Below are 27,022 nucleotides of genomic sequence, written 5' to 3'. Positions count from 1 at the left end.
AGAAAGCCTATTTTTTGTTTTATTTGTTTTCTAAATTCTCCCTGAAAAAATCATTTTATTTTATTTGGTTTCTAAATTCTTCCTGAAAAAATCATTTTTTTTTATTATTTTTTTTTTCTAAAGTCTCCCTGGAAAAAAAAAAAAATCAAATCAGTGGGAGATTAATATTGCCCATTCTGCTTGTGTGCCAGTCTTGACTCCTGGGTGTGCCATTTCTCTCTCTCTCTCCAATTGTGGGCCATAGAAAGCCTATTATTTTTTTAGCTTGATTTGGGTTCCAAAATCTACCTGAAAAAATCACTACATCAATCAGTGGGACATAAATATTGGCCTCTGGGCTTGTGTGCCACTCCTGACTCCTGTGTGCGTCATCTCTCACTCAGTGGGCCATAGAAAGCCTTTTTTTGTTTTATTTGTTTTCTAAATTCTCCCTGAAAAAATCATTTTATTTTATTTGGTTTCTAAATTCTTCCTGAAAAAATCATTTTATTTTATTTGGTTTCTAAATTCTTCCTGAAAAAATCATTTTATTCTATTATTTTTTTTTCCTAAAGTCTCCCTGAAAAAAAAACAAAAACAAATCAGTGGGAGATTAATATTGCCCTTTCTGCTTGTGTGCCAGTCTTGACTCCTGGGTGTGCCATCTCTCTCTCTCTCTCCAATTGTGGGCCATAGAAAGCCTATTATTTTTTTAGCTTGATTTGGGTTCCAAAATCTACCTGAAAAAATCACTACATCAATCATTGGGAGAACAATATTGGCCTCTGGGCTTGTGTGCCACTCCTGACTCCTGTGTGCGTCATCTCTCACTCAGTGGGCCATAGAAAGCCTTTTTTTGTTTTATTTGTTTTCTAAATTCTCCTGAAAAATCATTTTATTTTATTTGGTTTCTAAATTCTTCCTGAAAAAATCATTTTTTTTTATTATTTTATTTTTCTAAAGTCTCCCTGGAAAAAAAAAAAAATCAAATCAGTGGGAAAATAATATTGCCCTTTCTGCTTGTGTGCCAGTCTTGACTCCTGGGTGTGCCATCTCTCTCTCTCTCTCTCTCTCTCTCTCTCTCTCCAATTGTGGGCCATAGAAAGCCTATTTTTTTTTTTAGCTTGATTTGGGTTCCAAAATCTACCTGAAAAAATCACAACATCAATCATTGGGAGAACAATATTGGCCTCTGGGCTTGTGTGCCACTCCTGACTCCTGTGTGCGTCATCTGTCACTCAGTGGGCCATAGAAAGCCTATTTTTTGTTTTATTTGTTTTCTAAATTCTCCCTGAAAAAATCATTTTATTTTATTTGGTTTCTAAATTCTTCCTGAAAAAACCATTTTTTTTTATTATTTTTTTTCTAAAGTCTCCCTGGAAAAAAAAAAAAATCAAATCAGTGGGAGATTAATATTGCCCATTCTGCTTGTGTGCCAGTCTTGACTCCTGGGTGTGCCATCGCTCTCTCTCTCTCCAATTGTGGGCCATAGAAAGCCTATTATTTTTTTAGCTTGATTTGGGTTCCAAAATCTACCTGAAAAAATCACTACATCAATCAGTGGGACATAAATATTGGCCTCTGGGCTTGTGTGCCACTCCTGACTCCTGTGTGCGTCATCTCTCACTCAGTGGGCCATAGAAAGCCTTTTTTTGTTTTATTTGTTTTCTAAATTCTCCCTGAAAAAATCATTTTATTTTATTTGGTTTCTAAATTCTTCCTGAAAAAATCATTTTTTTTTATTATTTTATTTTTCTAAAGTCTCCCTGGAAAAAAAAAAATCAAATCAGTGGGAAAATAATATTGCCCTTTCTGCTTGTGTGCCAGTCTTGACTCCTGGGTGTGCCATCTCTCTCTCTCTCTCTCTCTCTCTCTCTCCAATTATGGGCCATAGAAAGCCTATTTTTTTTTTTAGCTTGATTTGGGTTCCAAAATCTACCTGAAAAAATCACAACATCAATCATTGGGAGAACAATATTGGCCTCTGGGCTTGTGTGCCACTCCTGACTCCTGTGTGCGTCATCTGTCACTCAGTGGGCCATAGAAAGCCTATTTTTTGTTTTATTTGTTTTCTAAATTCTTCCTGAAAAAATCATTTTTTTTTATTATTTTTTTTTTCTAAAGTCTCCCTGGAAAAAAAAAAAATCAAATCAGTGGGAGATTAATATTGCCCATTCTGCTTGTGTGCCAGTCTTGACTCCTGGGTGTGCCATCTCTCTCTCTCTCTCCAATTGTGGGCCATAGAAAGCCTATTATTTTTTTAGCTTGATTTGGGTTCCAAAATCTACCTGAAAAAATCACTACATCAATCAGTGGGACATAAATATTGGCCTCTGGGCTTGTGTGCCACTCCTGACTCCTGTGTGCGTCATCTCTCACTCAGTGGGCCATAGAAAGCCTTTTTTTGTTTTATTTGTTTTCTAAATTCTCCCTGAAAAAATCATTTTATTTTATTTGGTTTCTAAATTCTTCCTGAAAAAATCATTTTATTTTATTTGGTTTCTAAATTCTTCCTGAAAAAATCATTTTATTCTATTATTTTTTTTCCTAAAGTCTCCCTGAAAAAAAAACAAAAACAAATCAGTGGGAGATTAATATTGCCCTTTCTGCTTGTGTGCCAGTCTTGACTCCTGGGTGTGCCATCTCTCTCTCTCTCTCCAATTGTGGGCCATAGAAAGCCTATTATTTTTTTAGCTTGATTTGGATTCCAAAATCTACCTGAAAAAATCACTACATCAATCATTGGGAGAACAATATTGGCCTCTGGGCTTGTGTGCCACTCCTGACTCCTGTGTGCGTCATCTCTCACTCAGTGGGCCATAGAAAGCCTTTTTTTGTTTTATTTGTTTTCTAAATTCTCCCTGAAAAAATCATTTTATTTTATTTGGTTTCTAAATTCTTCCTGAAAAAATCATTTTATTTTATTTGGTTTCTAAATTCTTCCTGAAAAAATCATTTTATTCTATTATTTTTTTTCCTAAAGTCTCCCTGAAAAAAAAACAAAAACAAATCAGTGGGAGATTAATATTGCCCTTTCTGCTTGTGTGCCAGTCTTGACTCCTGGGTGTGCCATCTCTCTCTCTCTCTCCAATTGTGGGCCATAGAAAGCCTATTATTTTTTTAGCTTGATTTGGGTTCCAAAATCTACCTGAAAAAATCACTACATCAATCAGTGGGACATAAATATTGGCCTCTGGGCTTGTGTGCCACTCCTGACTCCTGTGTGCGTCATCTCTCACTCAGTGGGCCATAGAAAGCCTTTTTTTGTTTTATTTGTTTTCTAAATTCTCCCTGAAAAAATCATTTTATTTTATTTGTTTTCTAAATTCTCCTGAAAAATCATTTTATTTTATTTGGTTTCTAAATTCTTCCTGAAAAAATCATTTTTTTTTATTATTTTATTTTTCTAAAGTCTCCCTGGAAAAAAAAAAAAATCAAATCAGTGGCAAAATAATATTGCCCTTTCTGCTTGTGTGCCAGTCTTGACTCCTGGGTGTGCCATCTCTCTCTCTCTCTCTCTCTCTCTCTCCAATTGTGGGCCATAGAAAGCCTATTTTTTTTTTTAGCTTGATTTGGGTTCCAAAATCTACCTGAAAAAATCACAACATCAATCATTGGGAGAACAATATTGGCCTCTGGGCTTGTGTGCCACCCCTGACTCCTGTGTGCGTCATCTGTCACTCAGTGGGCCATAGAAAGCCTATTTTTTGTTTTATTTGTTTTCTAAATTCTCCCTGAAAAAATCATTTTATTTTATTTGGTTTCTAAATTCTTCCTGAAAAAAACATTTTTTTTTATTATTTTTTTTTCTAAAGTCTCCCTGGAAAAAAAAAAAAAATCAAATCAGTGGGAGATTAATATTGCCCATTCTGCTTGTGTGCCAGTCTTGACTCCTGGGTGTGCCATCTCTCTCTCTCTCTCCAATTGTGGGCCATAGAAAGCCTATTATTTTTTTAGCTTGATTTGGGTTCCAAAATCTACCTGAAAAAATCACTACATCAATCAGTGGGACATAAATATTGGCCTCTGGGCTTGTGTGCCACTCCTGACTCCTGTGTGCGTCATCTCTCACTCAGTGGGCCATAGAAAGCCTTTTTTTGTTTTATTTGTTTTCTAAATTCTCCCTGAAAAAATCATTTTATTTTATTTGGTTTCTAAATTCTTCCTGAAAAAATCATTTTATTCTATTATTTTTTTTTCCTAAAGTCTCCCTGAAAAAAAAAAAAAATCAAATCAGTAGGAGATTAATATTTACATTTGTGCTTCAGTGACAGTCTTGCGTGTGTGGCATCTCTCTCATTTGTTGCCACCAACAACAGAGTGTGTAACATTGTGCCTGATTTTCATTGTGGTCTCACTCACCTGTAAAGGGGTAGCTAAATCATACTGAAGTTATAGCTCACCGTGTAAGTTGTGTGACAGCAACAAATACCGTTAGTTTGTTTACGTTTTTAAAACAATGAGGAAGTCTGGTGGAAGAGGTCGTGGCCGGGGGCGTTCATTGTCAGCTGGTAATGAGGGTAGTGGTAGTGGTGGAGCATCAGCTGGTCGTGGGAAAAAAAATATTGCACCTAAGTCTGGAGCTGTGGAGCCAGGTTCGTCGTCTGGCTACACAAGGCCTCGAACGCTCCCTTTTCTGGGAGTAGGAAAACCGCTTTTAAAGCCGGAGCAGCAAGAGCAAGTTTTGGCTTATCTTGCTGACTCAGCCTCTAGCTCTTTTGCCTCCTCTCGTGAAACTGTCAAATGTCAAAGCAGCGCGTCGTTAGTGGATGTTCACTGTCAGGGACAAGTCGCTTCCTTGTCCTCTTCAGCAAAAACAACAACAGAGAAGAATGCAGCAGGCGACACAACGGGTTACTCCATGGAGCTCTTTACACATACCGTCCCTGGCTTAGAAAGTGAAGCAGTTAACAGTCCATGCCCATTACAAGTTGAATCTGACATGGAGTGCACTGATGCACAGCCACAGCCAGACTACTATGCTGGTCCTTTGACTCAGACCACAACATTGCCATCGCAGGGTGCTGATCAAGAATCAGACCCTGATGAGACTATGTTGCCCCATCACGAACGCTATACCACCGACCGCCACGGTGACACAGACGAAGTTGCACACGAGCTACAAAAAGAGGTAATAGATGACCCAGTTCTTGACCCCGATTGGCAGCCATTGGGGGAACAGGGTGCAGGCGGCAGCAGTTCTGAAGCGGAGGAGGAGGGGCCGCAGCAGGCATCAACATCACAACAGGTTCCATCTGCCGGGCCCGTATCTTGCCCAAAACGCGTGGCAAAGCCAAAACCTGTTGGAGGACAGCGTGGCCATCCGGTTAAAGCTCAGTCTGCAATGCCTGAAAAGGTATCCGATGCTAGAAAGAGTGCAGTCTGGCATTTTTTTAAACAACATCCAATTGATCAGCGCAAAGTCATCTGTCAAAAATGTTCAACTACCTTAAGCAGAGGACAGAATCTGAAAAGTCTCAATACAAGTTGCATGCATAGACATTTAACCACCATGCATTTGCAAGCCTGGACTAACTACCAAACGTCCCTTAAGGTTGTAGCACCCTCGGCCAATGAAGCTAGTCAGCAACGCAACATCCCTTCCGGCAGTGTAGGGCCACCATTTTCCGCACCACCTGCAGTATCTGTGCAGGTTTCTTTGCCAGGCCAAAGCAGTCAGGGTCAGGGAATCACCAGTTTCGTAGTAGGAAACACTGCATCTAGGGCACCGGCGGCAACAATACCATCTCCCACCGTCTCTCAGTCTGCCATGTCCACCGGCACCCCCGCTAGTTCCACGATCTCCAGCTCTCCAGTCCAGCTCACCCTACATGAGACTATGGTTAGAAAAAGGAAGTACTTAGCCTCGCATCCGCGTACACAGGGTTTGAACGCCCACATAGCTAGACTAATCTCGTTAGAGATGATGCCCTACCGGTTAGTTGAAAGCGAAGCTTTCAAAGCCCTGATGGACTACGCTGTACCACGCTACGAGCTACCCAGTCGATACTTTTTTTTCAGAAAAGCCATCCCAGCCCTCCACCAGCATGTTAAAGAGCGCATCTTCCATGCACTCAGGCAATCTGTGAGCACAAAGGTGCACCTGACAACAGATGCATGGACCAGTAGGCATGGCCAGGGACGTTACGTGTCCATCACGGCACACTGGGTGAATGTTGTGGATGCAGGGTCCACAGGGGACAGCAAGTTTGGGACAGTTCTGCCTAGCCCACGGTCTAGGAAACAGTTGGCTGTAGCCGTTCGCACCCCCTCCTCCTCCTCTTCGTCCTCCTGCAGAAGCGAGAGCTCGTCCACAGACAGCAGTCGCACAACCACTCCATCCGCAGCTGCCACTGTTGCACACCAGGTCTCCCATTATGGGGCAGCTACTGGCAAACGTCAGCAGGCTATATTGGCTATGAAGTGTTTGGGCGACAACAGACACACCGCAGAAGTTCTGTCCGAGTTCTTGCAGAAAGAAACGCAGTCGTGGCTGGGCACTGTAGATCTTGAGGCAGGCAAGGTAGTGAGTGATAACGGAAGGAATTTCATGGCTGCCATCTCCCTTTCCCAACTGAAACACATTCCTTGCCTGGCTCACACCTTAAACCTGGTGGTGCAGTGCTTCCTGAAAAGTTATCCGGGGTTATCCGACCTGCTCCTCAAAGTGCGTGGACTTTGCTCACATATCCGCCGTTCGCCCGTACACTCCAGCCGTATGCAGACCTATCAGCGTTCTTTGAACCTTCCCCAGCATCGCCTAATCATAGACATTGCAACAAGGTGGAACTCAACACTGCACATGCTTCAGAGACTGTGCGAACAGAGGCGGGCTGTTATGTTTTTGTGGGAGGATACACACACGGGCAGGCAGTAGGATGGCAGACATGGAGTTGTCAGGTGTGCAGTGGTCGAAGATTCAAGACATGTGTCAAGTCCTTCAGTGTTTTGAGGAATGCACACGGCTGGTTAGTGCAGACAACACCATAATAAGCATGAGCATCCCCCTAATGCGTCTGCTGATGCAAAGTTTGACGCACATAAAGGATCAGGCGTCTGCAGCTGAGGAAGAGGAAAGCCTTGATGACAGTCAGCCATTGTCTGGCCAGGGCAGTGTACAGGACGAGTTAGTGGGCGAAGAGGAGGAGGAGGACGAGGAGGATGATGGGGATGATTATATTTTTAATGAGAAAGCTTTTCCGGGGCCACTGGAAATTAGTGGCGCGGCAAGGCCGGGTTCTGGTTTTTGGAGGGACACAAGTGACGTGGATTTGCCTGAAACTGCCCCTCAACCAAGCACAACCGCAGATTTGAGAACTGGAACTTTGGCCCACATGGCGGATTATGCCTTACGTATCCTCAAAAGGGACACACGCATAACTAAAATGATGAACGATGACGATTACTGGTTGGCCTGCCTCCTTAATCCTCGCTATAAAGGCAAATTGCAAAATATAATGCCACATGAGAACTTGGAACTAATATTAGCAACCAAACAATCAACTCTTGTTGACCGTTTGCTTCTGGCATTCCCTGCACACAGCGCCCGTGATCGTTCTCACACGAGCTGCAGGGGCCAGCAGACCAGAGGAGTTAGAGGGGCAGAAATCAGAAGTGGCGTTGGCCAGAGGGGTTTTCTGACCAGGTTGTGGAGTGATTTTGCTATGACCGCAGACAGGACAGGTACTGCAGCATCAATTCAAAGTGACAGGAGACAACATTTGTCCAGTATGGTTACAAACTATTTTTCATCCCTTATCGATGTTCTCCCTCAACCGTCATTCCCATTTGATTACTGGGCATCAAAATTAGACACCTGGCCAGAATTGGCAGAATATGCATTGCAGGAGCTTGCTTGCCCGGCAGCTAGTGTCCTATCAGAAAGAGTATTCAGTGCTGCAGGTTCAATACTAACAGAAAAAAGGACTCGTCTGGCTACCCAAAATGTAGATGATCTAACCTTCATTAAAATGAACCACAACTGGATTTCGAAATCTTTTGCCCCACCTTGCCCGGCTGACACCTAGCTTTCCTATGAAAAGGTCTTGCCTGTGGACTATTCTGAATGACTTTTCCAATCTCGTAATTTTCTGCACCTGATTGTCCAGCATACGACATGTTTACACCTCACTAAATGGCCAAACTCCCCACACGGGGCCGTGGTATCGACACTTGGCGCCAGCACCCGTGAGAGTGCTGTTTGTCTGAAGAGGTGGGTGTGCCCGCTTTTGGTCGACGGCACTGCCACTGGGTCCCTCCTAGTACAATAAAGTGTCTCTGGCGGTGGTGGTGCGCACCCAACGTCAGACACACCGTTGTAATATGAGGGGCCCTGGGCCTGTACCGCCGGCCACAAGACAGTTCCCCCCCCAGCTCAAACAGTGCTCTACCACTTGCAAAATTATCTCACAGCTCCACCAATGTTTAGTCTATGCGCTGACATCCTTCAATGCCTGCCACTGACAATACCATTGTATTGACATTTTTGTTATGTTAGGCCTTCGAAGCCTGTCTGCGGTCACTCCTTCCACTATGCCTCCACTGACCACACCACTGCTGCCCGTGTACCCCTGGAACCAATTTAAAATTGCCTACAGCCATGTGTTATTATTTTAGGCCTTCGATGCCTGTCTGCGGTCACTCCTTCCACTAGGCCTCCACTGACCACACCACTGCTGCCCGAGTACCCCTGGAACCAATTTAAAATTGCCTACAGCCAGCCCAATTTTTTTATTTTAGGCCTTCAATGCCTGTCTGCGGTCCGTTTTTCTACTACTACTACACTGACCAGGCCACTGCTGCCCGTGTACCCCTGGAACCAATTTAAAATTGCCTACAGCCAGCCCAATTTTTTTATTTTAGGCCTTCGATGCCTGTCTGCGGTCCGTTCTTTCTACTACTACTACACTGACCAGGCCACTGCTGCCCGTGTTCCCCTGGAACCAATGTAAAATTGCCTACAGCCATGTGTTATTATTTTAGGCCTTCGATGCCTGTCTGCGGTCACTCCTTCCACTAGACCTCCACTGACCACACCACTGCTGCCCATGTACCCCTGGAACCAATTTAAAATTGCCTACAGCCAGCCCAATTTTTTTAATTTAGGCCTTCGATGCCTGTCTGCGGTCCGTTCTTTCTACTACTACTACACTGACCAGGCCACTGCTGCCCGTGTTCCCCTGGAACCAATTTAAAATTGCCTACAGCCATGTGTTATTATTTTAGGCCTTCGATGCCTGTCTGCGGTCACTCCTTCCACTAGGCCTCCACTGACCACACCACTGCTGCCCGTGTACCCCTGGAACCAATTTAAAATTGCCTACAGCCAGCCCAATTTTTTTATTTTAGGCCTTCGATGCCTGTCTGAGGTCCGTTCTTTCTACTACTACTACACTGACCAGGCCACTGCTGCCCGTTTACCCCTGGAACCAATTTAAAATTGCCTACAGCCATGTGTTATTATTTTAGGCCTTCGATGCCTGTCTGCGGTCACTCCTTCCACTAGGCCTCCACTGACCACACCACTGCTGCCCGTGTACCCCTGGAACCAATTTAAAATTGCCTACAGCCAGCCCAATTTTTTTATTTTAGGCCTTCGATGCCTGTCTGCGGTCCGTTCTTTCTACTACTACTACACTGACCAGGCCACTGCTGCCCGTGTACCCCTGGAACCAATTTAAAATTGCCTACAGCCATGTGTTATTATTTTAGGCCTTCGATGCCTGTCTGCGGTCACTCCTTCCACTAGGCCTCCACTGACCACACCACTGCTGCCCGTGTACCCCTGGAACCTATTTATAATTGCATAGAGCATCCTTTTTTTAATAGTAGGCGTACAAAGTCTGTCTGCGGTTCACTATTGAAATTGTCCTCCACTGCCCAGAGCACTGCAGCTTGTGTACCCCTGTAACTTTTTTCTGCTGCAGTGAGCCACATTTTTGGTTTGAATCCTACTACCTGTGTCTGTCTGCGCCACTCAATTCAGCTGTGTTCCTTTGAAAAAAGCTGAGCGTCAATAGTCTTGTTTTCAGCCTCTAGGAATTTTAAAACTGCATTGGGTGTACAACTTTGGTAGGGCCTACTAACGGTGTCTGCCTCCCCAAGGTGTTCCCCAGGTTTCCTCTCCATTGCTTCAATCTTCATGCTCTCGTTTAGTAGTTGTTGGAAACTACGCTGCATTAGGCCTACAAATTGGGTATGGGGTGTAGAGAGATGGTGTGTTACACTCCAAGGTGTTCCCCAGGTTTCCTCTCCATTGCTTCAATCTTCATGCTCTCGTTTAGTAGTTGTTGGAAACTACGCTGCATTAGGCCTACAAATTGGGTATGGGGTGTAGAGAGATGGTGTGTTACACTCCAAGGTTTTCCCCAGGTTTCCTCTCCATTGCTTCGATCTTCATGCTCTCGTTTAGTAGTTGTTGGAAACTACGCTGCATTAGGCCTACAAATTGGGTATGGGGTGTAGAGAGATGGTGTGTTCCACTCCAAGGTGTTCTCCAGGTTGCCTTTCCTGAGCTTCAATCTTCATGCTCTCGTTTAGTAGTTGTTGGAAACTACGCTGCATTAGTCCTACAAATTGGGTATGGGGTGTAGAGAGATGGTGTGTTCCACTCCAAGGTGTTCTCCAGGTTGCCTTTCCTGAGCTTCAATCTTCATGCTCTCGTTTAGTAGTTGTTGGAAACTACGCTGCATTAGGCCTACAAATTGGGTATGGGGTGTAGAGAGATGGTGTGTTCCACTCCAAAGTGTTCCCCAGGTTTCATCGCCATTGCTTCGATCTTCATGCTCTCGTTTAGTAGTTGTTGGAAACTACGCTGCATTAGGCCTACAAATTGGGTATGGGGTGTAGAGAGATGGTGTGTTCCACTCCAAGGTGTTCCCCAGGTTTCCTCTCCATTGCTTCGATCTTCATGCTCTCGTTTAGTAGTTGTTGGAAACTACGCTGCATTAGGCCTACAAATTGGGTATGGGGTGTAGAGAGACGGTGTATTCCACTCCAAGGTGTTCCCCAGGTTTCCTCTCCATTGCTTCGATCTTCATGCTCTCGTTTAGTAGTTGTAGAAAACTACACTGCATTAGGCCTACAAATTGGGTATGGGGTGTAGAGAGATGGTGTGTTCCACTCCAAGGTGTTCCCCAGTTTTCGTCCACATTGCTTCGGTCTTCCGACTCTCGTTTAGTAGTTGTAGAAAACTACACTGCATTAGGCCTACAAATTGGGTATGGGGTGTAGAGAGAGGGTGTGTTACACTCCAAGGTGTTCCCCAGGTTTCGTCCACATTGCTTCGATCTTCCGACTCTCGTTTAGTAGTTGTTGAAAACTACACTGCATTAGGCCTACAAATTGGGTATGGGGTGTAGATAGATGGTGTGTTCCACTCCAAGGTGTTCTCCAGGTTGCCTTTTTCTGAGCTTCGATCTTCATGCTCTCGTTTAGTAGTTGTTGGAAACTACGCTGCATTAGGCCTACAAATTGGGTATGGGGTGTAGAGAGATGGTGTGTTCCACTCCAAGTTGTTCCCCTGGTTTCCTCGCCATTGCTTCGATCTTCATGCTCTCGTTTAGTAGTTGTTGGAAACTACGCTGCATTAGGCCTACAAATTGGGTATGGGGTGTAGAGAGATGGTGTGTTCCACTCCAAGGTGTTCTCCAGGTTGCCTTTTCTGAGCTTCAATCTTCATGCTCTCGTTTAGTAGTTGTTGGAAACTACGCTGCATTAGTCCTACAAATTGGGTATGGGGTGTAGAGAGATGGTGTGTTCCACTCCAAGGTGTTCTCCAGGTTGCCTTTCCTGAGCTTCAATCTTCATGCTCTCGTTTAGTAGTTGTTGGAAACTACGCTGCATTAGGCCTACAAATTGGGTATGGGGTGTAGAGAGATGGTGTGTTCCACTCCAAGGTGTTCCCCAGGTTTCATCGCCATTGCTTCGATCTTCATGCTCTCGTTTAGTAGTTGTTGGAAACTACGCTGCATTAGGCCTACAAATTGGGTATGGGGTGTAGAGAGATGGTGTGTTCCACTCCAAGGTGTTCCCCAGGTTTCCTCTCCATTGCTTCGATCTTCATGCTCTCGTTTAGTAGTTGTTGGAAACTACGCTGCATTAGGCCTACAAATTGGGTATGGGGTGTAGAGAGATGGTGTGTTCCACTCCAAGGTGTTCCCCAGGTTTCGTCCACATTGCTTCGGTCTTCCGACTCTCGTTTAGTAGTTGTAGAAAACTACACTGCATTAGGCCTACAAATTGGGTATGGGGTGTAGAGAGACGGTGTGTTACACTCCAAGGTGTTCCCCAGGTTTCGTCCACATTGCTTCGATCTTCCGACTCTCGTTTAGTAGTTGTTGAAAACTACACTGCATTAGGCCTACAAATTGGGTATGGGGTGTAGAGAGATGGTGTGTTACACTCCAAGGTGTTCTCCAGGTTGCCTTTCCTGAACTTCTATCTTCAGGCTCTCATTAAATTGTAGTTAAATGGAACAACTGCATTTGGCGTACTAGTTGGTTTGGGGCCTACTATCGGTGTCTGCCACTCCTTGCTGTTCTCCTGGTTTCCTGTCCTGAAATTCCATTTTCAGGCTCTTGTTAAGTAGTTGTTAATGTTAGACTGCATTTGGCCTACTAGTTGGGTTGGGGCCTACTATCGGTGTCTGCCACTCCTTGCTGTTCTCCTCAACTGAACAAAGCTTGGCCGCCTGTTTACTACTGTTGCCAATTTTGAACTGCATTTCGACTACTTACTGATTTGGGCCTACTCTCTGTGTCAGCCTCTCATTCCAGTTGTCCTCCACTGCAATGACCCCTGGTTAGTCCTGTGTTACCAATTTTGAACTGCATTTAGCCCACTTTATTCTTTGGGCCTATATCTGTGTTTCCTCCTCATCCTGTCCGTTGCCCAGCCAGTGATAGATGAGTCTGCTGGTACATTGACCCATAATGCAAAATTCCCCGTGCACGCTACACAGCAAGATTGTGACCCTGCTGAAAGTCAGGTTCCTCTTCAAGCATACCATACCACCTTACACGGGGACAAAGAGGAAGGTGCAGATGAAAGTGCAGGTTCCTTCATCAGGTGGGGGGAGGAATACTAGTTGGCGACGTCACTGGCACAAGGCCTCTCATAGTACGCAAAAGTGTTGCTGCCGGTGGGAGGCGCCCCCGCCGTGCAAACACACCGCTGTACTTTGAGGGGCCCTGTGCCAGTGCCAATGCCAACGAGTGGGCCCCCCCTGCTTGCTCAGGATCACAGCACTTGCAAAGTTAAAATACTTACCTCTCCCTGCTCCACTGCCGTGACGTGGTCCAGATTTACTGGGCCCACTAATTACTTGAACCAGCCCTACCCCCCACAACTTTAGCCAAATGACCCCCAATTTCAAATGCCTTCCAATTATTATAAGGTAAATTACGATTGACAAGCTTCTTTAACAAGAATGGATGTTTTTGCCATTAAAATGGGCAGTGTAGGTGTTTTCCTGGCCTCCACTCACTGCCGACTATGCTCCCCCATTGACTTGCATTGGGTTTCGTGTTTCGGGCGATTCCCGACTTTTCGCGATAATCGGCCGATTCCACTCGACTCGACTTCTAAGATAGTCGGGTTTCGCGAAACACGGCTCGACTCTAAAAAGGTCAAGGTCGCTCAACCCTACTTATTTCTAACTGCAAAATGCAAATAAATTTATATAATTTATGCAATGTGATTTTTTGGGATTTTATTTTTGATATTCTATCTCTCAATGTTAAAATTAACCTTCCCTTAAAATTATAGACTGTTCATGTCAATGTCAGTGGGCAAACTTACAAAATCAGCAAGGGATAAAATACTTACTTTCTCCATTGTGTATACAAAAAAAACCTGAATTCGAGAACAATATATATATATATATATATATATATATATATATATATATATATCTTTATATTTCATACAGAGCTAGATAGCAGAATAGGCGATAATTCAATTGTCGGGCTCTGTAAAATCATTGCAGAACCCGACAGGATATGAGAGTAGTGTATCTTACATATTACTCATCAAACTCAATTTGACAGGTGGACCCGCCCCTATCAAAGTGTATAACCCCTCCCCTCCTTGTCAGGGCATCTGACTCCCTCCTCTTTTGATAATGTTTGATATTGTTATCACAGTATTTGATACAGTGATTATTATCACAGTATTTGGTTGCTTTTATATTAGATTTTTCATTTTATACGTAGCTGTTATGAGCTTGCTTCTGTAAGATGTATTTTAGAACCAGTGTTTCTGTCCATAATGCGCAGCATATGGTCTTCTCATTTACACAGAGTAGCTGTCTACTCCTTACTTAACTACAACCAGATGTAGTTCTGCATGACATACACCAAATGGTTAGGCAATCAACCCAGCAAAAGAGACAGCCAACACCCAGCAAAAAACTACAACCAGAGTTTCACATGTTATTCAACACCATACATGACAACAGACAAATGGGGACTAGACATTCAGAATTTCTGCAGGCGTCAAACAGCTCCATACAAACAGAAAGGTCAATACACAACTGTGACCGAAGCAGCAAAAAAACAGATGTAGAAGTACACAGTGTTAGGGCTAGCGGAACGCACCAAATAATAAGACAGAGTAAGGTGCGTTCACAGCCCGGGGTCCACCGTGCAGAGATGGAACCTGCTGCCAAGTAATGATGGACTATATGGCGGTACATTGTGAATACACACATGGGTTAACCTCACCCTTGCGCAAGCAAGGAGTCTCAGAACTCAATCCTAGGGTTGAGCGACTTTTCTTTTTATAGGATCGGGTCGGGTTTCACGAAACCCGACTTTTTCAAGAGTCGAGTCGAGTGAAATCGGCCGATCCTATAGAAAAGTCGGGGTCGGGGTCGGCCGAAACACGAAACCCAAAGCAGTGCATTGGGTTTCTAATGGTTCCCAGGGTCTGAAGGAGAGGAAACTCTCCTTCAGGCCCTGGGATCCATATTTAAGTGTAAAATAAAGAATCAAAATAAAAAATATTGATATACTTACCCTCGGACGCGCCCTGGTTCTCACCGGCAGACTTCCTTCCTAAGAATGAGCGCCTGAAGGACCTTCGATGACGTCGCGGCTTGTGATTGGTCGCGTGAGCGGTCACATGGGCGTCACGTGACCAATCACAAGCCGTGACGTCATCTAAGGTCCTTCAGGCGCTGATTCTTAGGAAGGAAGGCTGCGGGTTAGAACCAGGGCGCGTCCGAGGGTGAGTATATACCTATTAGGAATATACTCACCCTCAGACGCGCCCTTGGACGCTTCCTTCCTAAGAATTAGCGCCTGAAGGACCTTAGATGATGTCGCGGCTTGTGATTGATCGCGTGACGCCCATGTGACCGCTTACGCGACCAATCACAAGCCGTGACGTCATCGAAGGCCCTTCAGGCGCTCATTCTTAGGAAGGAAGGCTGCCGGTGAGAACCAGGGCGCGTCCGAGGGTAAGTATATCAATATATTTTTTTTTTTATTCTTTATTTTACACTTAAATATGAATTCCGATACCGATTCCCGATATCTTAAACATATCGGAACTCGGTATCGGAATTCCGATTCCAGATCAGAAGATCGCCGACCTCATGGCCGACCCCACACAGGGGTCGGGTCGGGTTTCATGAAACCCGACTTTGCCAAAAGTCGGCGACTTCTGAATCTGGCCGACCCATTTCGCTCAACCCTACTCAATCCCAAGACACAGGATTTGAGTACATAGACCTCATGTGCTCGACACCGCTACTGGGGTGTCAGAGTGATAGAAATAGAAGCACGAGAGTGCATGCAGTGCCGCACTGGCGAACGCCACTAACCACCCAGGCTTGGGTCAGGAAAGCCCTGTGAAACCGCAAGGCGCCGCACTGGCGGTCACAGCAATAAGACGCTGTATTGTGTGTTTACTTGCTGATGGCTAAGTTGGGCGCTAGATAGCAATCCTTCATTCGCGAGCAGTCAACAACACTAGGAATGGGAATGATTTAGGAGCTTTCATCCATCGACATACATTCATCAACAAACACACATTATCAAGTCTATACTAGCGCATGGCCGTGCGGTCATGCGCAGCTTATATAGTTGCAGCACGTTCGGGACCTTCCAATAAAGGACCAATGGGAAGCTGCTATCGAAGTTTTGCACTTTCATGACCTTTCTGGAGGACCAATGGGATGTGCTGCAGTACCTGAGCATGTGACCCTCGATCTCCAACGGGAGATCTTGCCCTGGGCTTGCTCAGAAAGAGAAAAGCAGGACTTAGTCCCAAAAGCATCTGCTCGCCGCTGCCCAACACTGACTTCAATGGTAGAAGGAGGAAAAGCAGCAGTAACTCTTTGTACAGAGTGGGACTGAGCAAGACACTGGGACGGACGTCTCCGCTGAGCAGACTCCACTGTGGCTGGAGAAGAATGGGAGACCGCAGCGGAGATGGCTCGAGATTCCCCCTGTGCAGAAGCGGGAACTCGACACCTAACATTACCCTCCCTCCTTGGACCTCGCTACACTCGAAGGCAGCAATGAGCTGTGGAGCTCAAATGTTTTCAGCAGACTCCCAGGACCTGTCCTCTGGGCCATAACCCTTCCAATTCACCAAATAAAACTTTTTGCCACGTACCACCTTGCACCCCAAAATAGCGTTCGCCTCGTAATCATCCGTAGACGAACCCGATGTCCCAGCAGATGACTCGGAAAACTGAAACATGTATACGGGTTTCAAGAGGGACACATGAAAGGTGTCAGTGATACCCAAGCGTGGAGGAAGGGCCAGACGGTAGACCACAGGGTTAACCTGTTCGAGGACCTTGAAGGGACCCAAGTAGCGAGGTGCAAACTTAGTGGACTCAACACGCAGCCTGATGTTACGGGCAGAGAGCCACACTAAATCGCCAGGATCAAAGGTCGGAGCGGGGCGCCGATCGACGGAGGACCTCATTCTCTCCTTGGAGGCCCGAATGGCATCCTCAGTGCGGTCCCAAATGTCCCGTGCCTCCACAGCCCAGTCTGCCACCCTGGAGTCAGCGGAAGACACAGGCATGGGCACAGGAACACGCGGATGCTGGCCGTAATTTAGGAGGAATGGAGTCTGACCGGTGGAGTCGGCTACGGCATTGTTAAGCGCAAACTCTGCCTACGGTAGCAAGGATGCCCAGTCATCCTGCCTGGCAGAAACAAAATGTCGTAAATATGTGACCAAGGTCTGGTTGGCCCTCTCTACCAACCCATTCGTCTCGGGATGTTATGCCGAAGAGAGATTCAACTCAATACTGAGTAGACAACAAAGCTCTCTCCAGAATCGAGACGCAAACTGGGGACCCCGGTCACTAACAATTTTGTCTGGCATACCGTGTAGGCGAAAGGTATGTTTGATGAACAAGACAGCCAAAGCCCATGCAGAAGGTAGCCGTGGAAGAGGCACCAAGTGCACCATTTTGGAAAAATGGTCGGTGATCACCCAGATAATGGTGCAGTTACGAGACTTGGGTAAGCCCACCACAAAGTCCATCCCGACCATCTCCCAGGGCCTGTCCGCCACCGGCGGAGGGTAAAGCAAACCAGCTGGCCGTTGCCGAGGGGAATTTTTCATGGTGCAAGAGACACATGCCCGAACATATTCTGCAACATCACGAGCCATATGCGGCCACCAGTATGTCCTCGCCAGTAACTCAGATGTCCTTTTGGAACCAAAATGTCCACCCACCCTGGACGAGTGTGCCCAAGAGAGAACCTCCGGTTGCAAACTGCATGGTACAAAAGTCTTGCCCGGAGGCACAGACTCTAGCGAAAACGGAGCCACAGTTCTCAAGCTCTCGGTGAAGACAATAAGACGAAGCTCCTCTTCCTCCTCCACAGATGACACAACGGAGCGAGAGAGAGCGTCGGCCCGAATGTTCTTCTCCCCAGAAAGAAAATGGAGGGTGAAATGAAACCGGGAGAAGAATAAGGACCATCTGGCCTGGCGAGAATTCAACCGCTGGGCTGTCTGCAGGTACACCAAATTTTTATGGTCTGTGAAGACTTGGAAGGGAAAACGAGCTCCCTCCAAGAGATATCTCCACTCCGAGAAAGCCAACTTCATGGCTAGCAACTCCCTGTCCCCGATGGAATAATTCCTCTCTGCTGGTGAGAAGGTCTTAGAAAAGAAGAAGCACGGATGCTTCCGACCTTGAGCATTCTTTTGGAAGAGGACTGATCCAGCACCAACAGAAGAGGCATCCACCTCCATGATAAATGGCTTATCTACATTGGGGTGATGTAAGATGGGAGCGCTAGCGAAGTGTGACTTTATGGAGTTAAAGGCCTTGGAGACCTCCTCAGACCACAATTTGGGATTTGCCCCCTTCTTGGTGAGGGCAACCAAGGGAGCTACCAAAGTTGAGAAGTGTGGAATGAACTGGCGATAATAATTAATGAACCCCATAAAGCTCTGCACCGCTTTAAGAGAATGGGGTTCCTGCCAGTCCATCACAGCCTGTAGTTTGGCAATATCCATAGCCAATCCCTGGGCAGAGATGATATAGCCTAGGAAAGGTAAGGACTTCTGCTCGAACATACACTTCTCCAACTTGGCATAGAGGGAGTTTGCCCGTAGGAGGTCGAAAACTTTGCAAACATCTCTCTGGTGGGAGTCAATATCTGGAGAGTAGATGAGAATATCATCCAGATAGACTACGACCGAGGTGGAGAGCATATCCCGGAAGATGTCGTTCACAAAGTCTTGGAAAACGGCTGGGGCATTACAGAGCCCGAAATGCATCACCAGATATTCATAGTGCCCATCCCTGGTGTTAAAAGCCGTCTTCTATTTGTCCCCCTCACAGATGCGAATCAGGTTGTAAGCACCCCGCAGATCTAATTTAGTAAATACCCTTGGTCCCCAAAGCCTATCGAAGAGCTCAGATATCAAGGGCAAAGGATACTTATTCTTAACGGTGATGGCGTTAAGACCCCTGTAGTCTATGCATGGACGCAATTCCCCATTCTTCTTCTGCACGAAGAAGAACCCTGCCCCAGCAGGTGACACTGACTTCCTAATGAATCCTCTTGCCAGATTTTCCTGGATGTACTGTGACATTGCCTCCGTTTCCAGGAGAGATAACGGATAGACTCGACCCCGGGGAGGCTCAGCACCAGGCAAGAGATCAATAGGACAGTCATAGGGGCGATGGGGCGGAAGGGTCTCCACCGCCTTTTTGGAGAACATGTCTGCATAAGACCAATACTGCTTGGGGAGAGAGGATAGATCTGCGGGTACCTCTGTAGTAGCAACCTGAACGCACTCCCTCTGACACCTACCCCCACAAGATTCGCCCCATCCCAGAATTCTGCCTGAGGACCACTCGATATGAGGAGATTGGTACCGTAGCCAAGGTATTCTCAACAGGACCTCATCAATTCCCTCAGGAATGACGAGCAGAGATATAATCTCCTGATGAGATGGCGACATGGACAGAGTAAAATGGATGGTCTGGTGTGATATCTATGAGGGCAGTGTTGACCTATTCACCACTCGTACCGTTACTGGTTGAGCTAGCATAACCAGGGGTATTGCGTGACGTTGTGCGAAGGCAGAAGACATAAAATTGCCCTCCACCCTAGAATCCACGCAGAGCTCTACCGAGTGGGAGAATGAGCCTATAATAATTGTCCCCTTAAAGGACAATTTGGAGGCAAACATCGCCGTGTCTAGTGTACCTCCACCTACTACCACTAGACACTGACGTTTCCTTGACCGCTGAGGACATCTGGTGGCTAGATGTCCTGACTGCTGGCAAACATGACAGACCTTGAGTGCGCAAGTGGTCCGGGACTTAGATCCCGCTCGTGACACTTCCATGGCCTCATGTGACTCAGGAACCAGGACCGGAGATTCCAGAGTTTTGGCGAAGGTAGGAGCCAGCCGAAACCTCTGCCTACACTGGGCTCGCTCTAACCTCCGCTCGTTAAAATGGAGGTCAATTCGAGTAGAGACAGTTATTAACTCCTCCAGTGTGGCAGGAATCTCCCTAGGGGCCAGAGCGTCCTTAATGTGATCAGTCAGGCCCCTCCAAAATATGGGGATAAGGGCTTTATCCGACCACTCCAGCTCAGAAGCTAAAGTGCGGAATTGGATGGCAAAATGACTGACCAAGGACTCACCCTGAGTTAATGCCAGCAGTTGGAGCGCAGTATCACGAGTGACTTGAGATCCTAAAAAGACCTGTTTCAGAGTGCTCAGGAACAGCAGAGCACTCTGCACCACATGATCGCCACGCTCCCACAGCGGCGTACCCCATTCCAACGCCCTGTCCGACAAGAGAGACAAAATAAATCCCACCTTAGCCCGCTCTGTGGGAAAACGTGCAGCCAGGAGCTCAAGGTTAATAGAGCACTGACTCACGAATCCCCTACAAAGTGTGCTATCACCAGAAAATTTTTCTGGCAGCGGGAGGCGAGATAATGTCGGAACAGGGGTGGCAATGGACAAGGTTGCTGCAGCCACGCTAGCAGCCTGTACAGCAACTGCGGTAACATCTACAGCTGAGGTTGAGCTCTCGAGAGCCGCCAACCTACCCTCCAGCTGCCGGATATACCGCAAGGATTGCTGTTTGTCCGTCATTACTAGCCAGACCCTGGCGCTAGTATAATGTTAGGGCTACCGGAACGCACCAAATAAAAAGACAGATAGAGTAAGGTACGTTCACAGCCCGGGGTCCACCGTGCAGAGATGGAACCTGCTGCCAAGTAATGACGGACTATATGGCGGTACAATGTGAATACACACACGGGTTAACCTCACCCTGTGTGAAGGAAGCGAACCCTGTTGCATCACAGGGCCGCGGTACCGCACCAAGAGCGCAAACAAGGAGTCTCAGAACTCAATCCCAAGACACAGGATTTGAGTACATAGACCTCATGCGCTCGACACCGCTACTTGGGTGTCAGAGAGACAGAAATAGAAGCATGAGAGTGCATGCAGTGCCGCACTGGCGAACGCCACTAACCACCCAGGCTTGGGTCAGGAAAGCGCTAGGAAAGCGCACGGTGCCGCACTGGCGGTCGCAGCAATAAGACGCTGTATTGTGTTTTTAATTGCTGATGGCTTAGTCGGGCGCTAGATAGCAATCCTTCATTCACGAGCAGTCAACAACACTAGGAATGGCAATGATTTAGGAGCTTTCATCCATCGACATACATCCATCAACACACACACATTATCAAGTCTATACTAGCACATGGCTGTGTGGTCATGCGCAGCTTATATAGTTGCAGCACGTTCAGGACCTTCCAATAAAGGACCAATGGGAAGCTGCTATCGAAGTTTTGCACTTTCATGACCTTCCTGGAGGACCAATGGGATGTGCTGCAGTACCTGAGCATGTGACCCTCGATATCCAATGGGAGATCTTGCCCTGGGCATGCTCAGAAAGAGAAAAGCAGGACTTAGTCCCAAAATCATCTGCTCGCCGCTGCCCAACACTGACTTCAATGCTAGAAGCAGGGAAAGCAGCAGTAACTCTTTGTACAGAGTGGGACAGAGCAAGACGCTGGGACCGATGTCTCCACTGAGCAGACTCCACTGCGGCTGGAGAAGAATGGGAGATCGCAGCGGAGATGGCTCGAGATTCCTCCTGTGCAGAAGCGGGAACTCGACACCTAACACACAGAGAGTGGCTTAAAATATTTATTGTCACATACCACAACTATAGGAAAAACACATTATAAGGCAGTTTTAACTAATTGCTAGCATATGTTAGCTAGCAGTGTGAAGCGGACAGACAAGTACATTTTTGATTAAATTGGTAATTTCTGACAGAACGGGTAAAACTTGAAAATTTTGATGACACAAAATCTGATACGATTCTATCATTACTCTGCAAGTCAGAAGTGAAACACTGTAAAAGCTTCTTGAATGGTAACCCGCGCGCTAAATGGTGTAATACATATATGCAATAATGTCCGCATACACTACTATACAAATCCTGGATTTGCGCGTTTTGATAACAATAAGAGTCTCAATTCTTGTTCAGGAATGTCACAAATTCACGTGGAAAGATAATATTGGCCGGACAAAAGCCGTAGCTATCAAAAAATATGCCCGTCTTATCATTGCAGAGTACGATTAATACCCAGTGGCATCCAGCTTGATTCGCCGGGTCTGTATTCACGATATATGCCGCGGGTCTCTGAGTCACTCTTTCTTCCGGAAGCAAATCACACGGAAACACACCGGCAAATATGCGTTCTGTATAATTATCGGCCTTCAGCATCGCTGTAAGCTGTAGACTTCCATCGTTACTTAATTAAAATCGTACAAGATCTCTCGCCTATTATTAATTTCCAGAATGGTGTGGTTGACTGCAAAAACAATCACATTTATCATGTGGGGTGTCGCTAGCGCAAAGTGGACTTCAGCACGTAGGTTACCTGTTTTAATGAGCGAGAAATGGCCTCCAGGCTCTTGATCAGGCGATAAATCAAAAGCAAATAGAGTGAATCCAGCCATAAATTCTTCACGATCTATCGCCATGGCACAATCAGCCTTCTGCTTCCCAGATATATGGGCAAGCACCATATACTCCCTGATGGCTAAATCAACCTTAAAATTAGGATTATAAGGTCTTGCGGGTATCTGTTGGCCATCCAGATATAAAGCCGCGTGGTTGACGTGGTAGTGGTGGAAGTGCAATGGGCTTTTCGCGTAAGAACCGCTAAAGCCCTCATTATCTACAAACCCCAATATAACAGTTTTTGGTATCTGGCCTAGGAATAGGTTCTCGTGGTTCGTGATCCGTGTCCCTGCGGCAATGCTGTACACTTTCATACATGTTCGGTCAATAGCGTACTTGGCTGTTGCGGATAGGAGGGCCTGGCTGTGACCGATTCGGACAGCCGGAGATACCTGCACTCTTTTCACATAGAGAGCCGCTTGCGAGATTTGCACCTTCAGCGGCTCAGCTTCTGCGGACATGAGGCGGAAAGCATCCTTATTTCTTGTTAACTTAACCTTAAGGTCAAGTCCATTCAATATTAACTTTGGTTGATTAAATATATCCCCAAAAATGGGCCCCAAGAGGTTGACCGGTGTCACGCCCGCTGCGCATACTCACCCGGCTTCTTCCATCCCGCGGTGCGCTCACGATCCTGTCCCACGCCACGCTGCGTCCTCCTTTGCCGGCTCTCGGCGTCCGGTCTCTCTGCGCATGCGCGGTCGCGTCTCCTCCGTCGCTGGGCCTGCTGGGAGGTCGCGACCCGATGGCTCCGCCCCAACATGGCGGCGCCCATCGGCTATTTCTTCTCGGCGTCTTTCCAGGCAAGACGCCTTTGCCTTGTAGGTGCACTGCCTGCTGTCAGTGTCCCTATGCCCTAAGGCTCCCCTGTATCTTTTCCCAGCTTAGTTCTCGCTTTGTCTCAGTGTTAGTTCCGTGTTCCTACTGTGTCCTGCCAAGTTCCGTGTTCCTGCTGTGTCCTGCCAAGTTCCGTGTTCCTGCTGTGTCCTGCCAAGTTCCGTGTTCCTGCTGTGTCCTGCCAAGTTCCGTGTTCCTGCTGTGTCCTGCCAAGTTCCGTGTTCCTGCTGTGTCCTGCCAAGTTCCGTGTTCCTGCTGTGTCCTGCCAAGTTCCGTGTTCCTGCCGTGTCCTGTCAAGTTCCGTGTTCCTGCTGTGTCCTGCCAAGTTCCGTGTTCCTTCCGTCTCCTGCCAAGTCCTGTGTTCCTGCCGTGTCCTGCACCGTCTCGTGTTCCTGTCTTTATCAGTTAAGTCCTGTTTACCTATCATTTTACCGCCATTCCAATAGCTCTGTGGTCACCTTCTTTATCTTGGGTCGTCCCTTTGGCTCTAGCTGTTGTGTCACCATTCCCCCGAGGTCCTGCCCCTAACACTCCCTGTATAGGGGGTGATTCCATCTGGTCCGCTCGACCCCCGGGGCTCTAGAGTCACGACCCAGAGGGTCCACTCTCGGATTTTTGTCCGAATCCCTACAACCGGCTTTGAGTGAGAAGTTGCATTGGCTCTTTTGGTAAACCCTGCATTTGCGCCATCCAAGCTCCTGTCATTATGATGGCCCGCAGTGTCTTTATAGAACAAACCGGCTGTAAATCTGCGAGCTGGAATTTAAAAGGGTCTCTATGTACGCTCTATAGCTGTAGAGATTGTCCGATTGTGAGATAAGTCGGTCTCCCAGAGTAATATCGACCTGGTTAAAAAGCGTGGCTAAAGGGTAGTTTATGAGCCCCACACGCGCGCCATAGCCATATTATCATGCTTCACGATGCGACAGCTTATGTACAGCAGCGTGTTGTTCAGATCATAATAATAATCGCCGCTCCCAGATATGAAAAATTCCAGCGGCCCATTGTCTGACAGCGCCGTAACCGCTTGTACTTCTACAAATAGAGATTTCTCTATACTTGTCTGTGTCGGGAGTACGTCAAAAATATCCAGTTCAGATTTTGCACACTCTACAGAAGCGTCATGCAGGAAAGCCATAATTACTGAATAGAAGATGTCGTCCACAGAGCATCTTACTCGTTTCTGACGGGGCGTCTCTTGATTGTAGTTTTAGTCATGAGCATCGGCGGTAAAGGCTTTTTTAGCGACATAAATTATCCCAGATCCGTCTTGCTGAGGTTATGTATTTATCCTATTCATAAGGGTCGTTGAGGCGGTAGTGACCACGTCTCTAGCAATGTTATGGGCAGTCGTCTTCAGGTGTGGTTTTACTAATTCTAAGCCTTTTCTGAAAAGCGGTATGGTGCGGCGAAATAAGCCTTTAAATATCCCGGCCAGGCCAGAGCCATACATGTACTCGCTCCTGCTGAACCACTCTAGCCCGTACCCCGACTGGGCAGTATAGTAGCGGGCATAAACAGCGGGATCTCCATACACCCTTTGAGACACCATTTTATCGTGTCAATACTGTCGCGGTCTAAAACGTAATAGCACAATACTTTTTCCATACTTGAATTTAACTGGTGTGCCCTGGTCTGATAAGATAGAGATTGTCACAGAATCAAAATGCTGCTTGCATAAGGGCACGTAATCGGGTCTTGTGTACTGAAGGGTAATAATCTCACCGCTCTTGCCGGTTACCTGAGCGGTTCTCAGAAGTTGGACATAGCTGTCCCCCAAAAGCTGATGCTGTATTATATCTGAGTACACAAACAATGTATGAAATCCTTCTTTTATATCTGCATAAATCTTCTTCCGTTCAACCGGGTTATGGCCTACAGAAGCCTCGATGTATGGTTGGAGGCCTAAAATGTGCGCCAATTTGTGGCCAGGGGGCAAAATATATTGACGGCGAATCCGATAGGGTGACGCTCCTCTTCACATCATCATAACGCAACTTAAAACCGTCGCTGGATATCTTCAAAATATCAATTCTCTCATTAATAGCGCGTATGAGGTCCGTGATTGTTGAATAAAACCCCGACTTTACGTAATATTCCTTTAGCACATCGTCTCGTTTTCCTATATAGAAATTCCCGTCATTCTGTTCAAATGTGTACCATGTATGCGAATATTGAATTTCCATTAGCGCAACTTCGTACGGGCTTCCAAGATGAACCGGCTTAGATAATTTATTGGTATACTCTGCAATTGTATTGTCCGGAAAAATGGCACAAGACGCGTTTGAAGCTACTGTGATAAAAAACGAACCAGCTTCCATGGTTATATATCTGTCAACTCCGAAGCCGGGATCCAACTATTGAATTTTTCGGGGTACCCCAGCCATTTGACAAAGCAGTGGCTCACACCCCTGACACGTTTTTTTCTCAAAATCTTTTCTACTCTGTAGACACGATTCTCATCCATAGGTATTTTTTGCAGCTCTTCCTTATAAAATGACCCCTCTACAGCGTCACCGGCTAAATCACTAATTTTATAAAGAGGTTTATGAAATTTATTGGAGACGGTGGTAATTAACCCCTTCATGACCCAGCCTATTTTGACTTTAAAGACCTTGCCGTTTTTTGCAATTCTGACCAGTGTCCCTTTATGAGGTAATAACTCAGGAACGCTTCAACGGATCCTAGCGGTTCTGAGATTGTTTTTTCGTGACATATTGGGCTTCATGTTAGTGGTAAATTTAGGTCAATAAATTCTGCGTTTATTTGTGATAAAAACGGAAATCTGGCGAAAATTTTGAAAATTTTGCAATTTTCACATTTTGAATTTTTATTCTGTTAAACCAGAGAGTTATGTGACACAAAATAGTTAATAAATAACATTTACCACATGTCTACTTTACATCAGCACAATTTTGGAAACAAAATTTTTTTTGGCTAGGAAGTTATAAGGGTCTAAATTTGACCAGCGATTTCTCATTTTTACAACGAAATTTACAAAATCATTTTTTTAGGGACCACCTCACATTTGAAGTCAGTTTGAGGGGTCTATATGGCTGAAAATACCCAAAAGTGACACCATTCTAAAAACTGCACCCCTCAAGGTACTCAAAACCACATTCAAGAAGTTTATTAACCCTTCAGGTGCTTCACAGCAGCAGAAGCAACATGGAAGGAAAAAATGAACATTTAACTTTTTAGTCACAAAAATTATATTTTAGCAACAATTTTTTTATTTTCCCAATGGTAAAAGGAGAAACTGAACCACGAAATTTGTTGTCCAATTTGTCCTGAGTACGCTGATACCTCATATGTGGGGGTAAACCACTGTTTGGGCGCACGGCAGGGCTTGGAAGGGAAAGAGCACCATTTGACTTTTTGAATGAAAAATTGGCTCCACTCTTTAGCGGACACCATGTCACGTTTGGAGAGCCCCCGTGTGCCTAAAAATTTGAGCTCCCCCACAAGTGACCCCATTTTGGAAACTAGGCACCCCAAGGAACTTATCTAGATGCATAGTGAGCACTTTGAACCCCCAGGTGCTTCACAAATTGATCCGTAAAAATGAAAAAGTACTTTTTTTTCACAAAAAAAATTTTTCGCCTCAATTTTTTCATTTTCACATGGGCAATAGAATAAAATGGATCATAAAATTTGTTGGGCAATTTCTCCCGAGTACGCCGATACCTCATATTTGGGGGTAAACCACTG

The sequence above is a fragment of the Ranitomeya imitator genome, chromosome 7, assembly GCF_032444005.1.
Source record: "Ranitomeya imitator isolate aRanImi1 chromosome 7, aRanImi1.pri, whole genome shotgun sequence".
Taxonomy (NCBI): domain Eukaryota; kingdom Metazoa; phylum Chordata; class Amphibia; order Anura; family Dendrobatidae; genus Ranitomeya; species Ranitomeya imitator.
This window is presented reverse-complemented; position numbering follows the sequence as displayed.